The sequence below is a fragment of the Alosa alosa genome, chromosome 23 (assembly GCF_017589495.1).
Source record: "Alosa alosa isolate M-15738 ecotype Scorff River chromosome 23, AALO_Geno_1.1, whole genome shotgun sequence".
In the NCBI taxonomy this organism is placed as follows: Eukaryota; Metazoa; Chordata; class Actinopteri; order Clupeiformes; family Clupeidae; genus Alosa; species Alosa alosa.
In genome coordinates, this window is record NC_063211.1 from 5417516 (window position 1) to 5430715 (window position 13200).

Here is a 13200-nt window from a genome sequence, read left to right on the forward strand (position 1 = left end):
TGAATTTAGTCCATCCCCAAAATGCACCAGTATAAAGGAAATCACATCAAACAAATTAAAACATTTCTGAGGAAGGACCCCCAAACCCCCCTTCCACATGCGACAATTAGTGGGGGGCCCTTAATACATCTGGGCCCAGGGGCCCGAAAGTTCATAATCTGTCCATGCTCACCGCTAGGTGGATGCCCAAGCAAAAGGATCAGAAAAGAGCCCTTGTAAGGGGTACTAAGAAGCTTACAGAGGCCTTCAGTAGAAGCCACGGGAGGAGACCAGCCGTCGCCTGGGCCTGGATCTGGGAGGAGTGCTAGCCTGAAGAGGATCTCAATGCAGTGGACCGGGCGGAGAAGAGCTTCCACGCGACGGGAAGCGGCCTTGGAAGATGAGATGGTGGCGCCGACCTGGGCGCTGACTTCACCGTGAAGACCTTGAGCCCCTGGCCCGCCAAATCAACTTTAGGTCCGGAGTTGGCGGTGGCCCCTGTCTGAGCAAGAGCAGAAGTGGAAGCGGCAAGGAGGTGGTGCCTTGAGGATGGACGGTTGGCGGAGCCGTTTGAGGTACAACGGTTGGGCAGCTCGGCGGAAGGGCCCTCTGAAAACGGAACTCTTAGCCTTTGGAGTGCGTGTGGGAGGCACCATGCTGTGCGGGTGCCTGTTCTTGTTGGCCTGTTAAGCGCGGCTCTTTAGAAAAAGGGGGGAAAAACGCTGAAATCCGATGACCACGAGCCAGAGAAGGTCTAGGCCTTGGCGCAACGGGTGGGAGTGGGCGGCGGGGCAGCGGAGGACGCTATCGCGACGAGGCAGCAGAGGAGGGGCGCTAACGTCGGTAGCTGTAGCCCGATTACTGGCGTGGTCGGCTCACGATGGAGCTGGAGTCTGCTGCCTCGACTGGCGAGGCGCCGGAGCAGAGCGTTGGAGGTGCGGTGCCTGTTACGGTGCTCAGTGGTAGGGAGTCTGTGCCAGTGGAGGCTAGGCCCGCCAGGTGTTGGAGGAACGTTGTGGTGGTGCACACACGCGCGAAGTCGCGACCTGAGGCGTTTTCTGAAGGGAGCTGGGGGACGGCGGCGACAGGCCAGATGACTGCCAGCACTACCGCGTGGGCTGCTGGTGGTTGTGGTTCCCCTGGGTGAGTAGGGGTCTTTGCGGTGTGTGCACCCCACCTGCTGTGTGGCAGTGCCAGAGACTTTGCTGGACTGAATGTGCCGAGGACGGCAATGGCTTGTTGGGGGAGCTGTGTAACGTCAGCATGCTGGACTGTGCTTGAGATTCCCACAATGTTTCGAGCTGGGGATTCTGGGAGAACTTTGGGGTTGTTATTATGTGTGCTTGTGCCTGTATGGTGCGGCTGCGTCCAACCCTATGTGTGTAAGGTGTGAGTGTTCTTGACTTCCCTGGCGTGTGCAGATATATTATATTGTAATCCTCTGGTGTTCTAAGGTAGGCTATTGAAATGTCCCCTCCAAAAAAATCGAGGTTTGTATCAAACCGTGGGTCAACGGTCAAAAATTGTGATACAAATCGAATTGTTAGGTTGGTGTATCGTTACTGCCCTACTGTATATCGCTACAGCCCTATCCTCCAAATCTAAATTGGACCAAAAAAACTCAGCAAAATCATCTTAATGAGAGTAACGTGACCAAACCAAGTTAAAATATTGATTTTGAATCTTGAAAATGTCAGATATGGACTCAGCATCTCCAGTAACCCCTAAAAACGTACTATCATTGACCATTTTGGCCAAGCAGCTCTTATAATATGATCAATATAGGTGATTATGCTAATGTATGCTAATTAGCTCAATTACACAAATTGCCCAACATATGCAAATTAGCATCCAGCAGTTTCTGCATGCTGAGAACCCATACTATATATTTCCATTATAAAACTTTGGTGCACTCAACATTTCCGGGTCCACAATGGGGCTCTATGGGCTGTCCACCAGACTATAACCTAAATGTAACATGCAGGGAGCCAACTCCCTAGGTGGTCATATGTCGGAGAGCACCTGACGTCTATGTGAGCCAAATCAAACGCATGTGGGAATGCCTCGGCCCCTGTCTCATGTTTAAAGGGAGGCTTATCCTCTTAATAAATAAACCTTGAGCGGGGAATAGGAAAACATCCAGATCAGTCCTGGATCCAGCTGGCACTGCGCTGCACAGTGGAGGGATTAGCAGCTTTCTCTTAGCAGCGGCGCTAATTTCTCCTGCTAGGTTCAACTTCCAGAATGCGTCGGGGGATTGGCTGTCTCGGTCTCCAGTCGGACTCTTCCTGCCTATCTCTCACCCCTATCACAATCATGAGAACAAGACAAGTCTTTCTTTGATGCTTTTTCTTAATATTCTGCACACAGCTTGTGGGGAGGTTCTAGAACCTCATTGAGAATCTCACTTTTATGTATTCTGTAATCAACAATATCCCCTGTTTCAATACACAAGGGGCCACTCATCACTTAAACTAATCCTAATTTATAAACTGATCATTTATGGATACAAGTTGATGCTTAGTTGACAAACAATTGCTTATTGTCATCTTTAATTTAATTTCTTTGTTCATTTCTTTTTGTACTGATGGCACTCTATGGTAAACATGACTAAGTGATTATGATTGGCCTTGTCCAACACAAGAATCTATCAAAAGCATGTGGATATGTGGGTAGTTTCAGTTCTTTGTTTCAAAAGGCCTAAAACCTTCTTGAAATATCGCTATTATGTTTCTTTTTTCATCTACATCCATTGAAGGACGCAAAAGTTTCATGGCAACTGTTTATTGACAATTATAAGATTTGAATGTTTGCAATGCAAGGTGGGTGTGAGTGGACATATGTAGTGTTTTGTCATCAGCAAGGTTAAATAGCTTCAAGGTCAAGTGCTTACCCAGGTCGTGAAACTGCAGTATGTTGTTATTGAAGACTAGCATAAAGTTGATTTCACTGCTTTTGGTAATCTCATCTTCATCTTTATTTCATAAAAACATGTTACTTGTTCTTGAATTTCCCCTGGGGATCAATAAAGTATCTATCTATCTATCTATCTACTTTGCAGTAATTGCAACAAAGATAAAAAAAAAAACACTATTCTGAGCATTTAGCTTATGGGTTTAGGTTTGAGTTGGGTTTTCAACCTTATTTTCAGACCCTCACACCAGGCACTGGAATGAAACTACTGGTTTTGAACCCTAAGGAATCCATGTCAGGTCATGGAGAGTCATTTCAAGATATTAAAGCCTTCAGTGGAGTACTGAGGAGAAATCTCATTCTCAGAATACACAGCTCTAATGACATCAAGTAAAGGATTTAGTCAAAATATGAGAAATAGGCTCTGACAATAATAGCCAGTCAAATAAATAAAATGTCATACAGGCTTCATGCTCATGCTGCTAAACAGAGACACAGGGCCAGATATACTAACGCTTTTGCGCCCACTTCAGGCATATTTGTTTCGCAACGTGCGTGTAAAATCATTGCGAGGTATGTACAAACAGGCCGCAAAGATGTTAAAGCGCAAACTTCCTGTCGCGGGAGCTGAAAGGGGCACATTGCGTTTTTCGTGTCATGCATATGCATTCATGGGAGGATCCAGGTGAAAGTGGGAGTTTAGCGTAAAGAGATGGGAGGGGAAGCGTAAAGAGCGCCTAGTTATGTATTCCACGGTATGTACAAAGACTGTTTGTGAAAGCGCACGTCTATTCTGCGCCTAAATACTTCTGCCTTGTAAAAGCAGGTAATCCAGTTGCAGTTCAATGCGTCAATAAGAGAACCTTTCAAAGACAACAGAATCGCTATTTAGAACAGGAGTTGTGTAGCCTAGTAGTAGTAGCTACAACAGCAACCTCAACTTTCGTTGGCCTTTCAAATGTCTTACTTTCATTTTCACATCATTCACTTAAACTTTCCTACTTGCTAGTTTTGACCAATCTTCCATAGCCTACGTGCACAAGTCGTTTGAGTAGAACTACTGATCTTCATGATCTCCGTGCTTGTTGACATCTCATGTATGGTATTGTGGTACCTGACATGCAGAATACCTACTCTGACTACGCCACCCCCTAAACCCAGGCGGGAGAAACCTATAAGCTCTCTAACGTGGCTGGTTCTCGGCCTTCCCCACAAAGGAACAGTTAACAAAAGGCATATACAAAATACACAAATTTATTACAAATAGTATAAATACAATCCAGAATGTAAGTTGTGTGTAAGTAAGAAAGACTGCATGGGATAAATGGCTGAGACTCCTCAGGCTAATAAGGTCGGGTCAGCACACACAGCTCCCGTCTTGGAGAGGGGCCCTGGTGAGAGAGGGAGAGAGAGAGGGAGACAGCAAACCCAGCACCACAAAAGAATGTAACACGGCAAGCACTGCAAACACAAGAAGCAAATACCACTACAGGATACCACTACAAAATACCACACCGTGTTGTTTACCAGTACACACCGAGAAAATCTCCCTCCATGTGGCACCCAACCAGTACGGAGTTGCGGATCCGGCCTTGTACAGAGACAGCCTATATGATAGGACAAAAGAGGAACAGCCAGCTCCCAGCACAAGAGCTGTAAGCGTGCAAGCTTAAGCAAGTGATGTTAGTCCCAGCAGTTACAGAGAGACCATGCAAACAAACAAAAAGACAAACAAAATGAAAGCAAACAAACAAACCCAAAAACTAACAGTAAAACAGTGGCTGGCCTGGTCCCTTTTAAAAGAAATGGCACATATTAGTTACCATGTACATTCCACAGCACAATTACACAATGGACATATGTAGTAAATATAAGCCTACTTTGCAAGAGTGTTCACTACTCCCCACAGCACAGTGACACAGGAAGAAAGGAACATTCCAGTGCTACAGATTTAAAGAAACATAGTTAATTGATTTATAACTACCAATGTAAACAAACTAAGATCATAAATATAAAACAAATTACCAGAGCATCAGTGTCTGTAGCCCAGCACTCATAAATCTTAAAATCAGGCAGTCACCTCAGTGTCCTCCATGAAGAGTGAAACACATGGTTCTAGCATTCATCCTGGTAAGTTAAAACAAGTCATGAGAAGTGAGTTCTACAAACACACACACACACACACACACACACACACACACACACACACACACAGCATGGAACATCATATTCATTACCTGCATGACAGGGGACCTTAACAGTCACAAAGAGCAATTGGTGGCAGCAGCAAGAGAATGTGAACTCTCAACAAACCAAACTTTATAACTTCCTAGTTAGTCATGTGACCTGTCCCATGTGACCACCCTTGTAGTCACACAAGCCACACTGGTTGCCAGTGCAGGTGGGCACATAAACCAGAAATCCCCACAGTATTATTTCATGATCGCTAAACGTTTGATTCTTTTTAATGTTGTCATCAGTTAACTTCATTCAACTGAGCTTGTATGTAGGCTAGGCTCTGCCGTTCAGTTGTGGATGTTCGTAAATTGGGTTTATGGGCGGAGAAAGGCAGAGAAAGGCGCAGTTTACACTAGTTTGATAAATACCACGAAACGTGGGTCTGACAGCGTTCGCAATCTGCGGTTTGTCCATGACGCTGATAACACTACGTTCGCAAATGTACATAGCCTACATCTGGCCCACAGCGTCTTATAAGGCACGATGTCTTGTGCATGCTCACATGAAATCTCTAAAGCTACTCAGAGACACAGCGTCCTATAAGGCACGATGTCTTGTGCATGCTCACATGAAATCTCTAAAGCTACTCAGAGGCATGGAAGCATCCAAGCCCAAAATGGCTACTATCACAGCCAATCACAACCAATTAAGAGAATTTGAACTTGTGCTACAAGGGGTGACAAGCAGTGTTGTAATGTAACGGAGTACAAATACTTACGTTACAGTACTTAAGTAGACATTTCACGTATCTGTACTTTACTTCGCTATTTAAATTTATGTCAACTTTCACTTTTACTCCACTACATTTCCTAGATAAAATGTATACTTTTACTCCGTTATATTTCCACTAAGCATCTTCGTTACTCGTTACTAAAATATAAAATTAGAAGAAATGTGTGCGACTGCAATATAATAAATAATAATAATAATAAAGCTTTATTTGTATAGCACCTTTCATACACAGAATGCAGCTCAAAGTGCTTTACATTTGAAACATGTAACACAATAATAGTCAGTCAGTCATTATCAATCACTTTTCTTTGCTGTTTATGTTATACTCAGCAACATATCAAAAATATAGAAAATGACGTCATAAGACTGGCAGCCTTAACCCTCTTACCCCCCACAAGCACGCCATATGGCAACTGTGGCAAGGAAAAACTCCCATATTCCAGGAAGAAACCTTGAGCAGAACCTGACTTAATAGGGGAGCCCATCCGGCTTCTGGCTGGCTAAGCCTCCAATAGTAGCAGATGTAGAATAATCTGAAAATGTAGTCTACAGGATAAGATGAGTTAACTAAAAGCTTTCCTGTACAGGTATGTTTTTAGATCTTTTTTAAAATATTTACTGAACTTCGCCTGCTTGATGTACAGAGGCAGGGTGTTCCATAGTTTGGGGCATAATGGATAAACGCAGCTTCTCCACTTTGTTTGTGGAGCACTTTGGGTAACGATTAAAAGATTAGAATTGGATGATCTAAGTTTCCTTTGTGGTTGATAAGATATTAAAAGCTCAGAGATATATGAAGGTGCTATGCCATTCAGAGCTTTGTAAGTAATTAACATAACCTTAAAATCAATTCTATAGGAAATAGGGAGCCAGTGCAGTTCAGCCAACACAGGGGTGATGTGTTCTCTCTTCTTAGTCTTAGTTAAAAGTCTAGCCGCAGAGTTCTGTATGAGTGCCAATTTCTTTAGATGTTTTTTGGGAAGACCAGTGAAAAGTGCATTGCAGTAGTCTAACCTGCTAGTGATAAAGGCGTGAATTAGCTTTTCTGCATCTTGTTGAGTTAAAAAGGGCCGCACTTTGGCAATGTTTCTCAAGTGGAAATAGGCTGTCTGAGTAACTTTACTGATATGGGGCTTAAAACTTAACTCTGCATCTAAGATGACACCGAGGCTTGTTACTTTTGGTTTGACCTGGTGTGCCAAGTTCCCCAGATTACTAAGAATAATATCTCGCTTTAGTTTTGGTCCAACCAGAAGTACCTCTGTTTTGTCATCATTTAGTTTCAAAAGTTTTTGCTCATCCACTGATTAATGGAGGTTAGGCATGCAGTGAGGGAGCAAAGGCCATCTGGGTTAGTTGGCTCCACAGAAAGATACAATTGGGTATCATCTGCGTAGCTGTGGAAGTTTACATTATGCTGATTTATGACGTTTCCCAATGGGAGCATATATAGAGAAAATAGCAGGGGACCAAGGCAGCTCCCCTGGGCCACACCAAAAGGCAAGTCATGTTTTTCAGATACATGATCTCCTAGACTGATATAAAAATCTCTGCCAGTAATGTAGGTTTGAAACCAGTTTAGAGCATTATCAGAGAGACCCACCCACTTTGCAAGGCGGTGAATTAGGATGCTATGATCAATGGTGTCAAATGCCGACTCAAATCCAGAAGAATAAGGATTGAGACTTTGTTTGAGTCGGTAGCTAGTCTGAGATCATTGACTATCTTTACTAGAGCCGTTTCTGTGCTGTGATTTGATCTAAAACCTGATTGGAATTTTTCAAGGATACTGTTTTCGTTGAGGAAGGTATTTAACTGATTGCAAACAACTTTTTCAAGTACTTTGCTCAAAAAACGATAGATTTGATATAGGCCTGTAGTTGCTCAGATTGGTATGGTCAAGTTTTGACTTTTTTTAAGTAAAGGTTTCACAACAGCGGTTTTAAAAGCAGTTGGAAATATACCTGTTTCTAATGAGGTATTTATTACCTTGAGAAAAAAAAGGAGCTAAGCCTTCATATACTTTTTTTTGAGGAATGTAGTAGGGATTGGATCTAAAACACATGTTGAAGAGCCGGTTTGAGTTATAATTTTACCAAGCTCAGATTGAGTAATAGTGCTAAAGGACCTTAATTTTGGGGGGCTGTTTTTGGGTGTACTATCAAACATATTACTTGTGTTACCAATAGCCTCCCTTATAGAAATGACTTTGTTTTTGAAGAAGTCTGCAAATTCTTCGCATCTTAGAGAGGATGCCTGACTGAGTGTGTCAAAAGGTGTTTGATGCAATAGCCTATCAATAAGGGAGGTTTGGCGAATCACTGCTCCTAGATTGCATTACGCACGCTCCGCACGCTGCGCGCTCTATTTCAGCGCGTTTTTGTTGCTAAAGGAGGAGGACGCACAACTGAAACCGCCATGGAAGCACGAGCACCTACTGGAGGACCTCCCGTTATCATAGACGACCACCCCCGACGATAGTGGTGAACTCGGTGAACAGGGTAGTGGTGAAGATAACGTCATACACCTGTGGCCGTATTTGCAAGGAATGTTTCTGTACATAGGTAGCTTTCTGTGAAGCTGAAAACTCCGCTACCTGCCTCAGCAGCCTGTGAAAGGCTATTTAACATCGCAGGACTTGTCTTCAGTCCAAGAAGAGTAAGACTGAATCAGGCCCGGGGTGGGAAATCGGGAGAATTCCCAGTGGGCTGCTTCACTTTTGGGCCGGTCGAGGAAAAAAATATTGACATTTGTCACGTAGCCTATCTTTTCTTAAAGTAGGACACGTTCCGCATTCTGTGCATGACACTAATGCAATGCTTCTGCATGGGTTGTAGCCTACGTGAGGGAGTTCTCCCCTCCAAAAAAGATTAGGTTGGGTCCATATAACCCGTCTTTTCCAAAAAGTTTTCTCAGATACGGATAGCCGAGCCGGCCCTACAGTACACACAAGCGCCAGGAAGGATGGATGGTAGAAAGAGGCCAGGAGAGACTGAGCAGCAGATCAACCAGTCGACCATTGAAAGTGATGAGGAGGCCATGACTACAGGGACAAGTAGAGAGGATAAATTAAAGTTATTTAATGTAAGAAAGAGCAATTACCCTACAGTACATGATAAACCTATATGCCTTGTTTGCTCAGAAGAGAGTGTAGTAAAGGAGTAGGCTAAATCACCAAACAACAATATAGCCTACCCATGCAAAAAACATGTAGCCTAAACATTAGTTTAATATGCCTTTTTGTGGAAGCGTGGGATAGGCTACATTTCAAAGGCTTTCTTTCTTTCTTTCTTTCTTTCTGTTTTTGTTAATTTGTGGAATAGTGGAATATTTTTTGTTAACTTCTTAGTTGAAGTGAATTATTATATAACCTTTACACATTTGTTGAACCATGGTACTAATAAAAACTACAGGATAGTAAGAGCCGAAATGTTGCTTCATTTATCCAATTTCCAGCACTATGAAAAACGTGGGCCGGTCTTGGGCCTGAAACTCCTAAGCACTGAATTCTGGCAACTTACTGGAAAACCAGCTTCTTTTGAAGATGAACAGACACCTTTTCAGTTTCAACTAATGACTGGCATAATAGTAGCTGGACATAGGTGGCCTGTGTGTGTGTGTGTGTGAGACTGAGATGGTGACCTGGGGAGTAAGCCCTAGAAATGCTCATACCACATGACCAAAATTTTCTCCCTACAAGCAGGTCATTTTTTTTAAAGAAATATTTATTTTTCATTTTTACCTGAAGTTCATACAAAAGTGACATTTCTGTTTCTGTTTTTTTCTTTGATGTCAGCTCTAAGAATATGCTGTTTGTTCTTTGAACTTAAGAGAATTGTGCCTGAAAAGTCCTAGAAAAGAATGTGATTTTGATTTGATGAGTGAGATTAAGAAGATATATGGGAACCCTGAATATGCTTTATGCTTTACTATAAGAAAGCCAAAATAAAGTTCACAATAAAAGTTCAAAATAAAACCGCTTGCTTTTTACTTTTTACTTTTACTTCAAATACTTAAGTACATTCAATATCAGAACATCACTTAATACAAATACTTAAGTACAGTATATATCAGATACTTTAAGACTTTTACTTAAGTAATATTCTAAAAGGTAACTTTCACTTCTACCAAAGTCTTTTTCTAGTGCGATACTTGTACTTTTACTCAAGTATTGCTTTCTAGTACTTTATACAACACTGGTGACAAGTGGTATGGGTGAATCCAGATGAATCTGTGACCGCATTTGCTCAGGTGATCCATCTGGCAATTATTCAATTCACAGTGACTTCCCAATCACCAAAAACCCAGGAACAAATTATAACTGCTTATGCAGCATGGGGTGGTCTTTATATTATTGTGATTATATGCCATTTATGCTATTTTGTCAATGCATATTCCGGTCTTACTCAAAACTGCTCTGATTCATATTATTTTGGTCCCTGGAATTTTTTAAGTGGCCTGCAGTTTATTTGGTGGTATAGCAGTTAATCTACGAAGAATTAACGTGTTTTAATTGACAATGGAGTAATGAAGAGTGAAGTAATTGCATAATACCATAGTGACTTCATCATTAGTTCATGGTGAATAACAGGTCATGATATCAGTAATTCATTAATTAAATCATCTTGAGACGTACTTTAGTTAATCATATGAAGTGTCCCTTTGAATTGTGTGAAAAGTGTTGAAGTCAATTAAAGTGTTAAAGGCATCCAATGCAAATTCATTCTGATTCGTTTTTTTCTATACTCCATCAAATCATCAAAATAACTTTGAAGCTGTTAAATTGAGGTAAACACATCTATAGGTTGCCTTAAAGGTAAATATCTGACAACAGACAGACAAATGCACAAATTGGAGTTTAATGATACTTTAACGTTCTGCACAAAGCATTTCAGGCTTGGTAGGCCTACAATTTGACTGACTTTGGTTGTCACGAAAAGGGTCCTACAAACTTCAAACTGCTGTCCTTGTTATAACAAGGTATTTCCCACTGTCTTCCCACACTTTCCAAGGAGATCGTTACGGTGAAGATCTGGTTTTTCATTACACTCATATGAACTTTGAAGACATTATGATTTGAAGACATTATGACATTATGATTTTCATGCTCATATCATATACATTTATTGAAATAGATCTAAAGTCTGTGTTTGCTCTAACAACATTTCATTGTTATTCTGTGACAATGACATCAATAAACTGAATTAAACTGAACTGAAGAATATTGTTACTTGGAAATAATAAACTTGTTCCAATCTCAGTACTGTCTTTGTGCACCTAACAAATCATGACAATCATTCTTGTGTCCTTAAGGTCTCCTCACTTCACTTGTTTCAAGGTTTACACTGATTTTCCATCTGAAGACAGTGGTTTTCATGGACACTGATTTTCCATCTGAAGACAGTGTCATAGGTTCAGGAGAGTTTGAATTCATGCAAGATCTATGCCACTGAGCTGCTTGGCACAGAATGTTTTTTCTATTCTTTAAGTGGAACACTTAAGAGTTTCGTCCATTGCTGTTCATGTTGCTATCAAGAAGAGGATGAAAGAGCTGCCAGCCTTAGACGGCACAGCTTCTGAATTTGCTACACTTGTAAAATCTTACAAGCCCATAGACATTAGCTCTTGTCTTTTTTTCACACGCTATACAATACATTCAAAGACAACAGTAATTAGACGCACCACAATGTTTCATCAGAAATCAAATCTACATGAATCAATAAGTCTCACAGCTGATTAAATGTCCTCTAGGGTCTCTGAACGTCATTCTCACACAGACCCTCTTGTTTTCTTGGCAGAAACTCAGGACGCGCTTTCACCCTGGCCGTCGAAACGCAGCCAGCATCTCAAAAACCTGCGCTGGCTACGCCTCCCCCAAGCTAGCTGCTGAGCTGTTTGTTTAGGAATCTCTGCCTGAAAATTGTATTCCATCGACCATGCTCACTATCAACACACAATTATCTGGGTTAATCATGTGGAACAGTGGCAAATTCACCTGGGGCTTAGGAACTAATGACATTCTCGTCTGGCCTGCTTTAGTGAAATAGCCTAGCACCTGCAGCAGGAACAGGGAGATTGCCAAAGAAAATTTGGTCTCATTTTGCCCTCTCTCCTCTGTGCTCTCTCTCTCTCTCTCTCTCTCTCTCTCTCACACACACATACACATTCATTCTCTCTCTCCCTCCTCCTCTCTTTTTCTCCCTGCCCTTGCACTCTCTCTGCTCCCTACTATCTCTCTCTCTCTCTCTCTCTCTCTCTGCCTCTATCTATCAGTCTCTTGCCCTCAGACACTTTATCTTTTACCTTTGGCTTTTATATTGATTCTGTATTCATTTAGTTCAGAGGCTTCTTTGTCTGCTTCTTTGTTTTGTCTCTTTTCAATATTTTTGTTTCAGACATGTCATATTCCAATATAATTTTTACACCTTCTTTTGGACCCTTTTTTCTAAAGAAAAAAATATATATCAACAAGCAGAAATCTGATTGAGAGCAAGCAGGAGTAGCTGGGTTTGTGTGCTTGTGAGAGAGCTGTCTCACAGCTCCAGCATTCCCAGTAAACAGCATTCACACTGCATAATTACTGAGAGATGTCTGCTTACAGCCAGGCCGCTCTCACCTCTCTCTCTCTCTCTCCCTCTCTCTCTCTCTCTCTCTCTCTCCCTCTCTTTCTCTCCCTCTCTTTCTCTCCTTCTCTCCTTCTCCCTGCTCTGCCACCTCTACCCTCCCTATAAAGTCGTTCCACTGCGCCCATACAGTATAGGGAAGCGTGTCCCCATTGTTCATAATTATTTATCAATATCCAGCGCGGTATTTCCCCATCACTGATTGCACTCATGTGTGAAATGGCAGTCCGGGGCCTGCGGAGCTTATTGCTTTTTTTGAAGCTGCGTGCGGACACCTTCGTGTGCACATGCTGATTAGCAGTGCTCCTGTTGCTGCCGCTGCTCCAAGTAACTCCAGCTGCCGCGTCGACGTGACTGATATCCCGCTTTATTAATTATGTGGGTGTTGAATGTGGATTCCCGTCTCCGTTGCACATTTGCTCAGGATATTATGTGCAAATAAGGTTCCCAGGCCAACCGCGAGCTTGTCTCTCTGTGTGAACCCCTTGTCTCCGTTAAATTGCAGGCCATGTGCCCTCGTGCATGCATCAGGCCCATTTTTTTTTAATAATGGAGTTCTGTAAGTAGCTGTGAGTTAAATATGATAATGATGGTGGTAACACAGAGGGAATTCAACATAAGGAAGTAGATGAGCTCCAGACGTGATCATGTAGCCTAGTGTAGACTCTCTCTGTCTGAGCAGCGAGACTGAGACCCGACGTTTTGGCAGGTGACC

General features: G+C 42.3%; 2 long non-coding RNA genes across 2 annotated transcripts; both read right to left on the reverse strand.

Moving 5' to 3' along the window:
- Positions 1-4130: 4130 nt before the first annotated feature.
- On the reverse strand, positions 4131-4689 carry LOC125288843. The gene is made up of 2 exons (XR_007192538.1): positions 4430-4689; positions 4131-4283 (listed from the first exon to the last, which is right to left on the reverse strand). It is a non-coding gene; the product is annotated as an uncharacterized LOC125288843 (long non-coding RNA).
- Positions 4690-4728: 39 nt separating this feature from the next.
- On the reverse strand, positions 4729-5210 carry LOC125288160. The gene is made up of 3 exons (XR_007192461.1): positions 5130-5210; positions 4918-5019; positions 4729-4835 (listed from the first exon to the last, which is right to left on the reverse strand). It is a non-coding gene; the product is annotated as an uncharacterized LOC125288160 (long non-coding RNA).
- Positions 5211-13200: the final 7990 nt, after the last annotated feature.